This window comes from Pollicipes pollicipes, unplaced genomic scaffold (assembly GCF_011947565.3).
Source record: "Pollicipes pollicipes isolate AB1234 unplaced genomic scaffold, Ppol_2.1 Scaffold_7231;HRSCAF=8579_pilon_pilon_pilon, whole genome shotgun sequence".
NCBI classification, from domain to species: Eukaryota; Metazoa; Arthropoda; class Thecostraca; order Pollicipedomorpha; family Pollicipedidae; genus Pollicipes; species Pollicipes pollicipes.
The window spans coordinates 26,911,280-26,924,594 of NW_023597034.1; the positions used below are offsets into that span (position 1 = coordinate 26,911,280).

Here is a 13,315-nt window from a genome sequence, read left to right on the forward strand (position 1 = left end):
CGGCAATTTAAATCCGTAATGAGCCATAAGAGGGAGTCGATGGCGCATGGAAAAAGCGCGCGGTGGCGGAGGGCCGGTCGGACAGCGTGATTTGTGCTGACTTTTAGTGGCGTTCTCCGGTTTCTGCGACAGTGATGTGTGACATGTCCGTCTCCGCTGGTGTGGCAGGGTCAGGGAACGCGGACTGCAAACAGCAGGCGAAACGACGAGAACCGCCATCCAAACAACTTAGCAGTTCGCCTGTATAACTGTCGCAGCTTAATTCAGTGCAGTTCGCTGTGATGGTCTGCGGTCCTCAGTCAGTTGCTTTACTCGAGGGCTCATGTGTCAGTATGGTCCATCTGCTCATCCATGACGAGTCAAGGATCAGGTCATAGCTACGAATGTAAATTCAAGCGTACCATCTAGTTCGTACACGTTATAGTTAATGCAAAGCTTGTTTTATTTTCTCTAGTCTGCACCGCAGATGAGAAGAATTTTGTGTTCAACCCCCCCCGACAACAAAAGGATGGACACATGTTGGAAGCGATAATCTCCGTGATCCTCTCTCAAAACGCCCGTCAGATGAATTATAAATATGCCACGCAACACAATAATATTCGATTTGTACTTGCCAGAAACCTGAATTCCCAGGCCGTGTTCTAGCCATGTTTTCAGGTGGCTTGAGTTGAAGGGCTGACACCTGCGTTCCTTCCCTTCTATTCTTTTCCTTTCATAATCATGCGAGATGGCGACCGTCAACTCTCCAGCACGCCCGTCCTGCGCCAGGTCAGCCCTCTCTGGGACCGTCAACGCTCCAGCACGCCCGTCTTGCGCCAGGTCAGCCCTCTCTGGGACCGTCAACTCTCCAGCACGCCCGTCCTGCGCCAGGTCAGCCCTCTCTGGGACCGTCAACGCTCCAGCACGCCCATCCTGCGCCAGGTCGTCCCTCTCTGGGACTGCCAACGCTACACAGCACGCCCGTCCTGCGCCAGGTCGACCCTCTGGGACCGCCAACGCTACACAGCACGCCCGTCCTGCGCCAGGTCGACCCTCTCTGCCCAGCTGCCAGTCGACAGTCTAATTCCGATCGGACCAGACAGGGCACATGTATTGGAGCTCGCACTCAGTGCCGCTGGATTTTAAGTTCATCATCTCTGGGCGACGGTAGAAATAGCATTCATGTCGAAAATCAACGGATGAGCGTATTCTTCATACGCATGGTTGGTTTATGGACTGTGTCTGCATTAAATTCCTGTATACTTGAGCACATCGAAAGTTGAGTGATATCCTCATTATCCATGAGGCGTCTTTTTTTGCCAAGAGATTGCTTGTTTGTAATAATTCTGCAACGTTTGAGCCTTAAAATGAGTCTTGTGAGAGATGAACATGTAGTAGTGGTATTAGCAGTTATGTCGCTGCTCTAATCGAAGTTGTTTTAGGTTCGTGTTACGGTCGAAGACGAATGGCAAATGTGGAGCGATTTCGGTTTTTTTGGAGTCGTTGGGACTAAAAAGCTGTATACAGAATGAGAGTTTTTGTGAAGTCTAAGCAACGAGATAAAAAGTGTTTTTGCTGACCCAATCCTTTTGAGGAATCTGAGGTCAGAGGGACACCAGGCATCGCCTCTTGAGCATAGACTTACCCCAAAACCAAAGTGGTGGGTGCTGATGGAAGATCGCACAATTTGTGCTCTGTTAGAGAAACATTAGCGAGGAATCTACATTGTGCACTACAATGTCATGGTCAAATCTAGTTCCCAGAGATGTAGGTGAGGCGAACGCGTTTTGCACCCCGTTTCTTTCCGTGCAACACCGCGGACTACCTAACATTTCATTTTGCCGGAGTCTGAGAGAAAAAAGGCTGTTTTCCCTCCTCTGGTGCCGCGTCCCCTCGCCCTCTTCCTCATGTGTCCTCGTTGATCTTGCTCACAATGACTGAGATCGGCACTCGCCGCTGGTAAGGCCAGCGTCCGGTCTGTTTGACCACCAGGGTGACAAACAACCAACAGTGGCAACCAGGAGACCTCACCGGGAGAAACGCAGTTTTCTGAGGTTAGCCCGGATGCGCTCTCTCAAGCCATCGAAATAATCTCTGAAACACATATGTAAACAGTCAATGCATGAAAATTGCATATTTGGTATCTTCAAAGCTGTACATCTGCTGAAAAACACGCAGGATCTAATCTGTGACGGCCAAGAGTGATAAGCTGCTCGCTGAGGTTATTTTGGTCACATTTCACATCCATATACCCGATAATATGCGTTTCTGATAGAAAAGGCATCAAGCGTCTTCCTGTGCTGATTTACTGCCTCCTGTCAGGCCGCAAGATGATGGGGTCCTGTGTGATCAAGTTAGTTCAGGTTATCCAAAGTCGAAATAGCGCCTGAGTTTGGGCTTTTTCACCTTCCGTGTTGAGGTCAAATGTACTGATAACAAATGTTTTGGAAATAATTTGATTACCTTAATTCGGGGGTACCTAGGTAACCTTGGCCAACATTCGATGTAGTATGAAAGCTATGTCGCAATATTTGGACTCTTGGGTGGCGAGGATTAAAATTTTGTTTGCGCAATCGCACCTCGGCTCGGGATTCATGGTCTGCTGCTCATTCCCTCGATCACCATCGACCAATCAGCATCGAGCCGGACGGCGGTCAGCCCTTCAGGCGTCTCGCGCTTAGCAGATGGATTGGTCAGATCGGGCGTCAGGGTTGGGGCCAAAGAGCAACGGATTAACAACCACCAATGCGTGCGTGTGGCGGCCACCGGGAACCTGAAGTCTGGTAGCATGAAACTATATTTACATCTTGCACACACCGCCGGATCAATTTTGGAAGCCTGACGAGAGCGCTATCCGGTGTTGATTCGTTGTCACAAATTAATCTTTTTGTGATTGAATCTTTTGCGCTTTTTCCGTCTCGCTCGGATGGAATCGCGGAAAACATTATGCGCGTGCGGCAAATATTCTTCGTGACGTCACGCAAGATCTTTGTCGTCCGGGTCGCTGTGAACACCAAACTACGCAAAATATGTGGGGTATGCGTCATGAATGGCATTCACGTAGAGTAGAACATTCTAGGTGCGCCGAACTACCTGCATGGACAAAAACCTGCGTCCCCCGGCGGTGCGCACGGCGGCAGGACAGCGCTCCTTGCATACCGAGCGGCGTCTCTCGATAATGAGGTGCCTGCGGATGTTAGATGACTGAATTTAACAAATTTAAAGCGCGCTGCCAAGTTCTTTTTTGTGCGGTAGGGCTGTCTCATACTGCTTATGCGTGACTGCGTTTACATTCCTTTGTTTTTTGACATGCTGTTTATCTCTCAGACTAATGATGCGCAATAGCCACGTATGTATACGGAGCGTCAGCTGACGTCAAATATAACATAATATGACGGCATGGGATCTTTGTCGTTCGGATCGCTCCGAACACACCCTACTCTTGTGCCAAAATCAGCATACGATTCAGTGCGCCAAGGGCTGTCCAACACCACTTCCTGCGCAGGGAACACACGGGCACGCTGCACATGGAGCGGTAACTTGCGGAAACCTGGCCTTGCCGCTAGAGGTCACCCGCAGTGATGTCCGACGTCACCTTCTTACGCAAAGGTACGCCAACTGTCTGAGACGTGGGTCATGCTGTCTTTTGCTTGGGTCTAGAGCCTGTTTAGCTTTTTTGATGACGGAGGCATTAGGAGCCATCCCCTTTCCACGAATGTAAGAAGTTACCACCCATCTGAACCCCCGTCTCGCCCGGAGTGGAGGGCCTTGGTAGCAGGGACGTCAAGATGTAAAATGTGTGACTGGCCAGGTAAGGTGGGAACGATGAAAATACAGCACTGCCACCTGACGGCGCAACTGTCGTGTGATGGCTTGTAGCCGATGACAGAACAGGTGTTTGAAAGGCAGTTCACCGCTGCTCATTGCAGCGAGACTTTGCAGGTGCTGGTCAAACTGGAGTTCTTTTCAAGTACCGAAGTTTTAGCCTGTGACAATCTCCTTAAGCTGAAGTGCTAGAATGTGAATGTTCATTTATGTCATTTGCTAAGGGAAACGTCCTATACAACTTACCACAAACGCGAGGTTATTCCGCAACCAAAGGTGCGATTTTCGGCGTACGGTCGTGACGACGAAATAATCATATCTGAACAAATGATGCTTTTATAATGATGAGCCAGAAGCCTAATGGAGGAACCGAATGCAAATAACTTACTTTGAGGAAGCTTCGAGAACACAGATTTTGCAACTCCATCGACGGCAGCCGACCCGAGACGCTTCGTGCGTGTCATTAAATCATAACTTAACATGCAACAGGGGATTTCCAGGACCAAGATAACAGGACCAGGATTCCTTAGAACGGGAAGGGCTCAGTGGGAATGCATCACACCCATTTATGACTTTTTGTCACGAGCTATGTGTGGTGAAAACGAAAGAACGCGGGTGTAAGGGGGAGGGGAGTCGATGCTTCCCCGCTACTACAACGACTCACCCTCTCTGTACTGAAGGTTGCCGGAGCGTCTTCCTTCGATTTAACAATTATTTTTGAGCATCGAATATGTATCTGACAAGCGTCTCAGTGCTTTTCAAGCAACGAGCACGCATGGGGCAGGCGTCTCAGTGTTCTCTAAAAATTAATAACACGGTTTTAAACAGACTGAAGTGAAACATTGAATACAACCGTTTCTGGACACTTCAGAGACAAAGCGTGATCAGCACGAGGACGATCCAGCAACAAACAAGAAGCAGCTCACCTATGTGCACATATTGGGAAAACGTGACTGAATTTACAGATTACAGATTATTTAAAAAACAGACTGAGGTTTACGTTATCTGGCAACTTCGACATGGACATAGCCTGACCTTGTGGTCAAAATCAAACCACAGCTTGGCTATGTTTTGCGTCAGTTGCCCACATGGAGGCATATTTTACGTCATGGATTGAAACCTCTGCTGAGTCCGATATCTTGCCTCAACAGGACCTACCTGAAACCCGCTTCTCCTAACCACAGAACGGACTCCGTTTTCCTTACAATGCCTCTTAATATATAATAAGCGTATAAATGAATAACGAATGAATAAACGAATAACGAAAACGAACGAATAACGAATGAATAAAAATATAAATGAATAACGGTTGCTACCCAGTGCACTTCAGGTTAATGAGTTCCATTGTTTATATTTTCACTCAATTAGAATGAACTTGACATCGACGGTGTATTAGTGATTTCCTCCTTCTGCACGCACCGTCCACTGTCCTTCGATCTTAAAGTGTTGCATGCCATTGCAACACGTATGACGCCCCTCTCACCGCACGGGCAGCCATTAGTTTGTAAATGCACCGCACCTTCCACTTCACCAGTTGGCTACCCTCTATTATTTCTGCAGCGCCTCCCGGCACGTGCATTCTCGTCGCAAATCGCTCCGCTGCAAAAACTCCAGAAATGAATGAGGACATGAGCGCTATGAACCCTGACGGCACAAGCGACGCGACTATCACTTACAGACAACAAAGACTAAAAACAAACAGGCGCGCGCGGGTCGGGTGTGTGCCGCTGTCTCTCCTGCGTCGATCTTGGCGGGAGGGCAACACGTGGTCGGCGCGGCGCGGCCGCCACCGACGGCCGCATCAGATAATAACCATTGTTTGTCTTGACTGCGCCGCGCAGTGCCGCGGTGCTCATTCAAACCACCTGGCTGCGCCGCGGCGAACGTTTTTTCATTCATTTTTGCAGGCTGCAACCGGAGCCGAGCGGGGCTGACATCATCAATGGATCTGGCCGGGGCCAAATATTGGCTTCCCGCTGGCAGCCCCCTGGCGTCGCCGTCAATGGGATCAGTCAGGGTCACGCATATGCTCCCCGCTCGGAGCTTCTGCTGTCATCAAGGGAACCAGCCAGGGCCAGGTATCAACTTCCTGTTTGGGCCTCCTTGCATTAGCAACGGATTCAGATTCAGTAAAAAAATAACTTTCTGTTCGGGGTTCCGCGGCATCATTGATGGTTCCAGATATTGGTTCCTTGTTTTGGGGTCCCTGATGCTTCTAGCCAGGACAATATCAATAAATACGTGCCCCCGCCACCCCCCCCCCCCCCGCACCTGCATGGTACGCTTTGCACCCTTCAAGTTGTCTCCAGAGTTCTAAATCCGACGAGATACATGTGCTGAGTGTTGAGTGATGCGCGCTTTAATATATTGTAAACGCCAGCTTTATACTGCAGTGCAGATAACACACACAATTTACCCATTCTTAACATTTAGTCCAAACATTTTGATTAATGGATTGCCGAATCAGCGTCCGCGCTAAGAGCAGTACGTTAAACTTCAATATTTTGAGTGCAAACTGACATATTGAAAGACACATTTTAGGCTCTCAGTTATGGAGTCTCGTATTTCGGTCTTCATTTTATGAATGCATTCAATTTTCTGCCGACTTTGGTCTCCTTTGGGCCTTTTGGCGAAAATAGTTCGGTTTCCTTTAGGGCTTTGGCAGAAATGTTTCGGTCTCCGTTGCACCTTTTGTTGAGGAGAGCCTGGCATACCACCAAGCGATGCCTGTTGCGTGAGCCCAGATTCCACCACCGTTGCGTGAGCCCAGACTCCACCACCGTTGCGTGAGCCCAGACTCCAACATTGCCGTGTGAGCCCAAACGCTACCAATCGTTAAATTCCGGACCAACGGCAAATCCTGCGGTGAAAGCATAACGCACTGCAGCGTTCGGCCCAGCTCGCCCTTTGATGTCACCTGACCAGATATCGCCCATATCATTCGCAAGGCACTTAAGTGTCCCGTAAGTAGCAAGTGCTATGATAAGTTAACATCAGGCACCGATAATTCCGGCTCGATCTCCACGCTCACTGTGTTCAGCAGCGGTATATGCTACGCGGATGTTCCACATTAACAACATCAATGCCAATTTGCTACATTGAACAGATTCGTGAAACACCTTCAGAGGAAGACGCTGAGGCATTTGTTATTAGGCACAAAAAGTCTACATACGAAGCGCTTAGAAACTGACTACAGAACGTCCCCGGGCATGACAAACTCTGCATATCATCACGCTCAGCTCAACATCGCGCAGAACAGAGCATTCCTTGACGGAAAAATACACAAATCTAGGAAGCAGAAGTAGCAAAGACCAGCCGCTACGCAAAAAAGCGTCGGAAGCCGGCGGGATGAGCGAAACACGGCGGCCGGACCGGAAGCCGATATGTGTCACCGAGAAACTCCTCGGCACGGACCCGTTGACTCAGAGGTTCCGGGCGCCGCGTCGGCGCCGACAGCACGCACTGTGACGTCCCGCTTCCGATCGCATACCGACGGCGAGACGACGCTTACGCTGGGTGACACCGTGACCGCGTTGAGCGGAACTGACTCAAGCCCACGGAGAGTAAAAGAAAACAACAGCAGCCGGCCGGCCGGCCGCGACTCACGTCGGAAATGGTGACGACCGCGGCGGCCTCACCAGAGGCGTAGCTGCAGCTATACGCGCCCGAGTAACATGGCCTGAGATCTGTAGTTGTGTAGTAGCTGATGTAGTAGTTGTAGTAGTTGTGTAGTAGTTGAGATCTGTAGTTGTGTTGTGTTGTGATGTGTAGTTGTAGCATCGCCTATCTCTAGATAACGGCAACACCCAATCCAGAAAACGACTATCGCTGGATATCTGTGAGCTTTAGGCGCGGAGGTTAAAAGATGATGGAGTCTTTCAACAACCTGAGTGGTGAGTGGGCTCAAACTAAAGCGACAGCACCTAATGTAATGTGTTTTTTTTTTTGCTTGTGACGAGAACACCATGCATGAAGCGACATTGGACCGCAGTTGAACATGGGTAACATACGATACTTGTAAAACCCTGAAAATGATTGCTCCACAATTGTATGGGGTTTTGAACAGGCATAACCAATTTGAAGACCATTTGGTGCAGCTCAAAGCCTTACCCTTCTTAAGACCCGAAACCCTCTAGGCTCTGAGGGTTTTACGCTCTTACGTAAAACCTCTAGGCTCTTTACCTCTAGGCTCTTACGCCTAGAGGTACGCGAAGATGTGCCGACTTTTTCAGGGAACTATTTCAAGATCGCCCGAGCATCAATGACGCCACCTAAAACCTACCATTTACTTGGCCATTCGGCGATTAAGGCCAAGAAAAATATGATTGTCGAGTTTTTCATATCTGGCGTCCGTGAGCACGATTTCCAGACATAGCGGCCGTCAATTGGCTCTCGATCAATGTTGTGCACGTTACGATGCCGTAATCTAGCAAAAACTTATTGAGAAGCCTTTTCACTATACGGAGAAATTGTGTTGCCTAGAGCAGTCTCCTCCAATTAAAAGCATACAATAGTTATAGGTGTGTTTTTGCAATCATGGCTGACGCCTGGCTCCGTACCTTCAAATGTGGGACATTCCCTTTAAAGGGAGTGTCCCACCTTTGGGGCACATTTTAAAACCATGCTATGGCAAAACCTCAGGATCAGTCACGTCTGATAATAGTACTGGGTAGTGACACTGCAACACCATCAAAATATGATAAGGATATCAATTGTAATAATTTTCCATGCAAAATTACACTGTCAACGCTTTGTAATAGCACTGCGCTTCTTTCTTTTTTGGCAGCTCCACAGTGCATAGCAAATCCGCAACAAATGCAGTTGTCGCGACTGTCGTTGTCATTGCAACCGCCGTCGCCATGACGACGGCAGAATCTGCTGAGAGCCGTTGTCAGCTGTCACGGGTTAGGGGCATCACTTCTGAGCTGTTTTAACCCGCAGATTGCGTGCCTGCGGGGTTAAAAGTGCACACCTATTGGTATGAATAACGCCAGCGCAAATGGAGGTTTCTCATTAGAATGACGGGCGGACAGGGCTAGTTACCGAGAAGCCCATTCGTTGAAGTTTGAGCCAGTATGTCACTTTAGATCATGCGATACTCTACATTGGTCGATGATCGAACCAGCGTGTTACTATAGACCATGTGGTAGTCTGTTTCCCGAAACCAAAATGCGCTTCGAAAAGAAAGCACTGCGCTAAGTGCCACAGGAGAGAAAACAGAGCAATAGGTTAGCGTTTTGTTGAACTCGTGGGGTGGTAGCCTCGTGTTCACATATAGTTTTGTCTAAGCAGTGTGTTTCCAGCTTTCATGGTATCTGTTTTACAAGCATGTTGACAAATTTGTGTTTTGGAAACATTGCAGAATACAAACATTTTAGAAGGCAGGACAACTCAAATGTCTCCTTCTCTTTGTGGTGAGGAGGGGAATTTTGAATCAAATTTCGAATTGGAATTCGATAGAAATTCTGGGCTCTTCAGATGGATTTTGAGGAAACTGATGTTACCGATTAAATCGAACGCGATTGATTTAAAGATAAGTAAAAGCACAATTGTGGTATTCTCCCTTTAAGAATAAGGCACATTTAATGTCCATTTCACTAAGGACAATAAAAGTTTATGCAATGATAGGATACAGCTATGTATCCACTGAGAAAATGTCCTCTGACCAATGACAGTGATTCTCGACTCAGGAATAAACAGAATAGGTAAAAGTACCTTGACCCTGGTTATATGAGTAAATCGTTCTCAGAATGCTGATGACTGAGTCACATGGCTCTTTTCAAATGTTGTCTCTCTAGAGACGGGAATCGCTGATACTTGTCAATGTAAAATTGCTCTCATTGTAGTTGTATGTGCATAAAGATTTCGCAATTTTCGGAATAAGCAAAATATGGATGATGCTTGTTTGTTTATGTTTTGTGATAACGTGCTGGTTCCAGAACGTAGAAAACTTTTGCATTTACATTTACTTATGCATATTTACAGTATATGTGCTTTCCGTAAACGACGAAATGAATGCATAGTTAAAGTCATTTAAGCATCGCGCCTCGGTCCTTTCTCTTTGGGTCAGAAGAACCGTAACTTGTCTGAAAAATGTATCCCGTCCACGTCGTTTCTTCTATAATAGAGGTTCAAATTTTACACCATGCTCTTTTTCACCTCTTTCCTATATCGTTTCTTTTCTGATGGAACTTCAGCTTTTATGTCATGCTGTTTTCCAGCGACACGTGGCGACAGCGTTTTTGGCACAACGCTTTAACTGACCTATAGTCAGTTCATATTGGCCCTTTCATTTTCCACGGCTGACATTCATCAGACTGCAGGAACCTCTCCGACATCCTGTCTCGCACCTCTACCCAACCAACCTAATCGTACCTGACATCTTGAAAGCGCCCTTTACAAATACCGTCTCCTGCCTCAGTTTGTTATCCACTGGGACGGCCACGTCAGCAACCATTAATGGATACGCGGGTGCGTCACCTGATGACTTGAGCAGATGACTTATAAATAGATTCGTAACAGACGACGTCTGCCCAGTCAAGTCGGTTTAGCTGCATTGTTTTGTATGTGTGACTTGTTGACATGTGCCCACGGTGGTAAATGCTTAAAATGTTTTAGGATGTTTCGAAACATCATTATAATACCCGATAAGGTTTTGGAAAATTGTAGGTCTGTTTTTAAGAGCACGCCTCTTGTTTTAGCAGTCTGTTTGATACGCTAAACGTGAATATGAAGAGTAATAGCCATGAGAGATGTGACGAAACATGGTTGGTTTCAAAACATTAAGCACAGTAAATGTGCTTGCCTTTTCTATCAAGGTCCTATCTACCATGGTCAACAAATATAAGTGCATCCCTCCCAAGAGCATGCTTGATGGCCAAAATGTGTCCTGTTATTGGATGCTGTTGTCGCAGATGGAACATGTTCTAAAAAATCGATGCGTTTTTGGCTGTATCCTCGGCTGCCTTGTACTTTTTGCAGGGCATGCATCGCTTTGAATACCGTCCGCCACATGGAGGTGTCTTATGCCCCAAAGCAGTCCCACATATGATTACCGCAGACGAAATGCCTGTTTTCATCTGCCCCGCTTCGAAAACCGAGTCATGTCTTTTGTCGCCAACTGTAATGATCCCGATCTGGGAGGCGATGCTGCAATGGCATTGACTTCGCCCCAGAAGAACCCACCCCAAGTTCACCTCTCTGTCGTCCACCATGTAGCACACGCCGTTGACAATCAAAGGTCGCTGGCGACCCTGGCCCAGCGCTGGCGAAATGGCGACTTTGGCCCAGCGCTGACGAAATGGCGACCCTGGCCCAGCGCTGACGAAATGGCGACCCTGGCCCAGCGCTGGCGAAACGACTTCGCACGTTGCAGGCCAATATTCCCTGGATCGCTTCTGGGATGTGCATACCAGTAATATTCAGATTTCTGACCAAAAATCTGTCAGGTCTTAAAGTGCATCTACTAATTCCGTCTATTGCTCTACGAGCGTCCCTGCTGCTCGTCTGGTGTGGAAATTTAGCATAACTGGTGCAGAGCAGACCTCTGCCAGAGCCCTACCGCCGCGATCGGGGACCGTCGTCGGACCTCGACGGCAGGGCGGCGCCGGCCGCTAACCCAGAGCGGCGTGCGTCGGGCGACGGCCCCCGCGTGGCCCGGGCTGCTCCGAGCAGTGACGGATTGCCGGGTCTCCACGCCTGCAGCCGTGCCTGACTCGGGTCGGACGGCTGGCGGGACCACCCGCCGTTGACGGCCCCTTCTCGCGGCACACCCCTCGGCGCGACTCGTCGGTCGGACCGCGCCGCGCAAACACCGATCCGTAGCCTCCCGGTCCGGTTTGACGAGCGAGAAATGCGGAAACTGGGGACGAGCGCACCGGCGGAACCACCTGGTCCCTGTCATGTCGAGTCCCGAGCGCGTGTGAACGCGTGTCGGCGCTGTAACGGTGCAGCGCATGGTCGCGCTTATGTGTTGCTTCCCCACGCCGGCAGGTATAAAGCGAGGCAAAATTAGGGGTGCAAAGTGTGTGAAGCCATTATCGCAGGCCACGGACCTTGTTTTCCTTGATATTGGGAATGAAAGCGAGGACAGCTGGGAGCGCTTCACTAGCCCACCCAGATGCTGATATGAATGAATGAATGTGACGCGAATGTGAATTAGTGTGAATGACGCGTCAGGATGGCTGAAACCGGACCAGACCGGGCGTCCGGACCGGACCAGACATCCGGACCGGACCGGGCATCCGGACCGGACCGGGCATCCGGACCAGACCAGACATCCGGACCGGACCGGACATCCGGACCGAACCAGTCATCCGGACCGGACCGGGCATCCGGACCGGACCGGGCATCCGGACAAGACCGGGCATCCGGACCAGACCGGACATCTGAACCAGACCGGGCATCCATGAGCGGACATCGGGACTGAATCTGGCATCCGGACCGAACCAGGCATCCGAACCGGACCAGACATCCGGACCGAACCGGGCATCCGGACCAGACCGGACATCCGGACCGGACCAGACATCCGGACCGAACCGGGCAGATGGACCGGACCAGGCATCTGGAGCAGACCGGGCAGATGGGCCGGACCAGACATCCGGACCGGACCAGACATCCGGACCAGGCCGGGCGGACGGGCCGGACCAGGCAGCCGGCGCTGTTGACGCGGACTGATGACTACATACAAGACGGTTTCTTTGGAGACATTAGTAACGCACACACCCGAGGACCAGTAGAGAACTACCTCTGATTTCACACCATGTGCTATTGGTACAGGTATCATCGGTGGGGCTTTGCGCTAACCTGGGTCTCCATCTGGTCTTCATTCAAGCTGAGAGCACCTGGTGCTCTTGCTGCGCTTGGTATGACAAGTTTTGCAATTATAACTGATCTACCATGCATGATCAATAGGCTGCACAGGTATAGTCTCGTGTAATGTGTTGTAGTGATGGTCCGTTGCCGTTGTACTTGATTTTGAGCGTTAAGTGCTTTCCCATTATTCATTTGTTGTAACGTAATACGTTAAGTTTCCTTGACTGATATTACATATAACATGGATGCACGCCATCGCTGTAATAGTTTTCATTTAGTTTCTACCCTAGTATTGTTTATTGCGTTCACCACTGGTGCTGCCCCGAGTGACAGGGCAGAGTTTCGGTCCCCACCTGGCGCCTGGCAGCTGGAGCGAAACAGGCGCCTGCAGAGAATCAGCACGTGCCACGCGGCCCCGCCTACACAAGGATGTGGCATTCACCCTCCTGTCCTCGTTCTCGCTTCATCCTGCACCATCGTGACACCCCGTTCCGGGTAAGCTACATGCACCAGCCATGAGTGGCCCAGTGGCCGGCACCCCAGTCAGTGACCGCACCCTGTCCGAGCGCCGAGTACACCCCGTACGTGAACCCCTGTGCGGCCTGAGGTTCGGCGGAGGACTCCCAGGTGCATGCAGGTTAGCCCCACCATTGCCCGCTCTTCTTCATACCATAGCCCTGAAATGGTCATTGCGGGC

At 49.7% G+C, this 13,315-nt stretch overlaps 1 protein-coding gene across 1 annotated transcript in view; it reads right to left on the minus strand.

Annotated features, from left to right (window-relative positions):
- The window catches only part of LOC119109920 (zinc finger protein 316), a 32,220-nt gene that overhangs the window by 17,474 nt on the left and 1,431 nt on the right, over positions 1-13,315 (minus strand). The gene's annotated exons all lie outside the window — the stretch shown is intronic.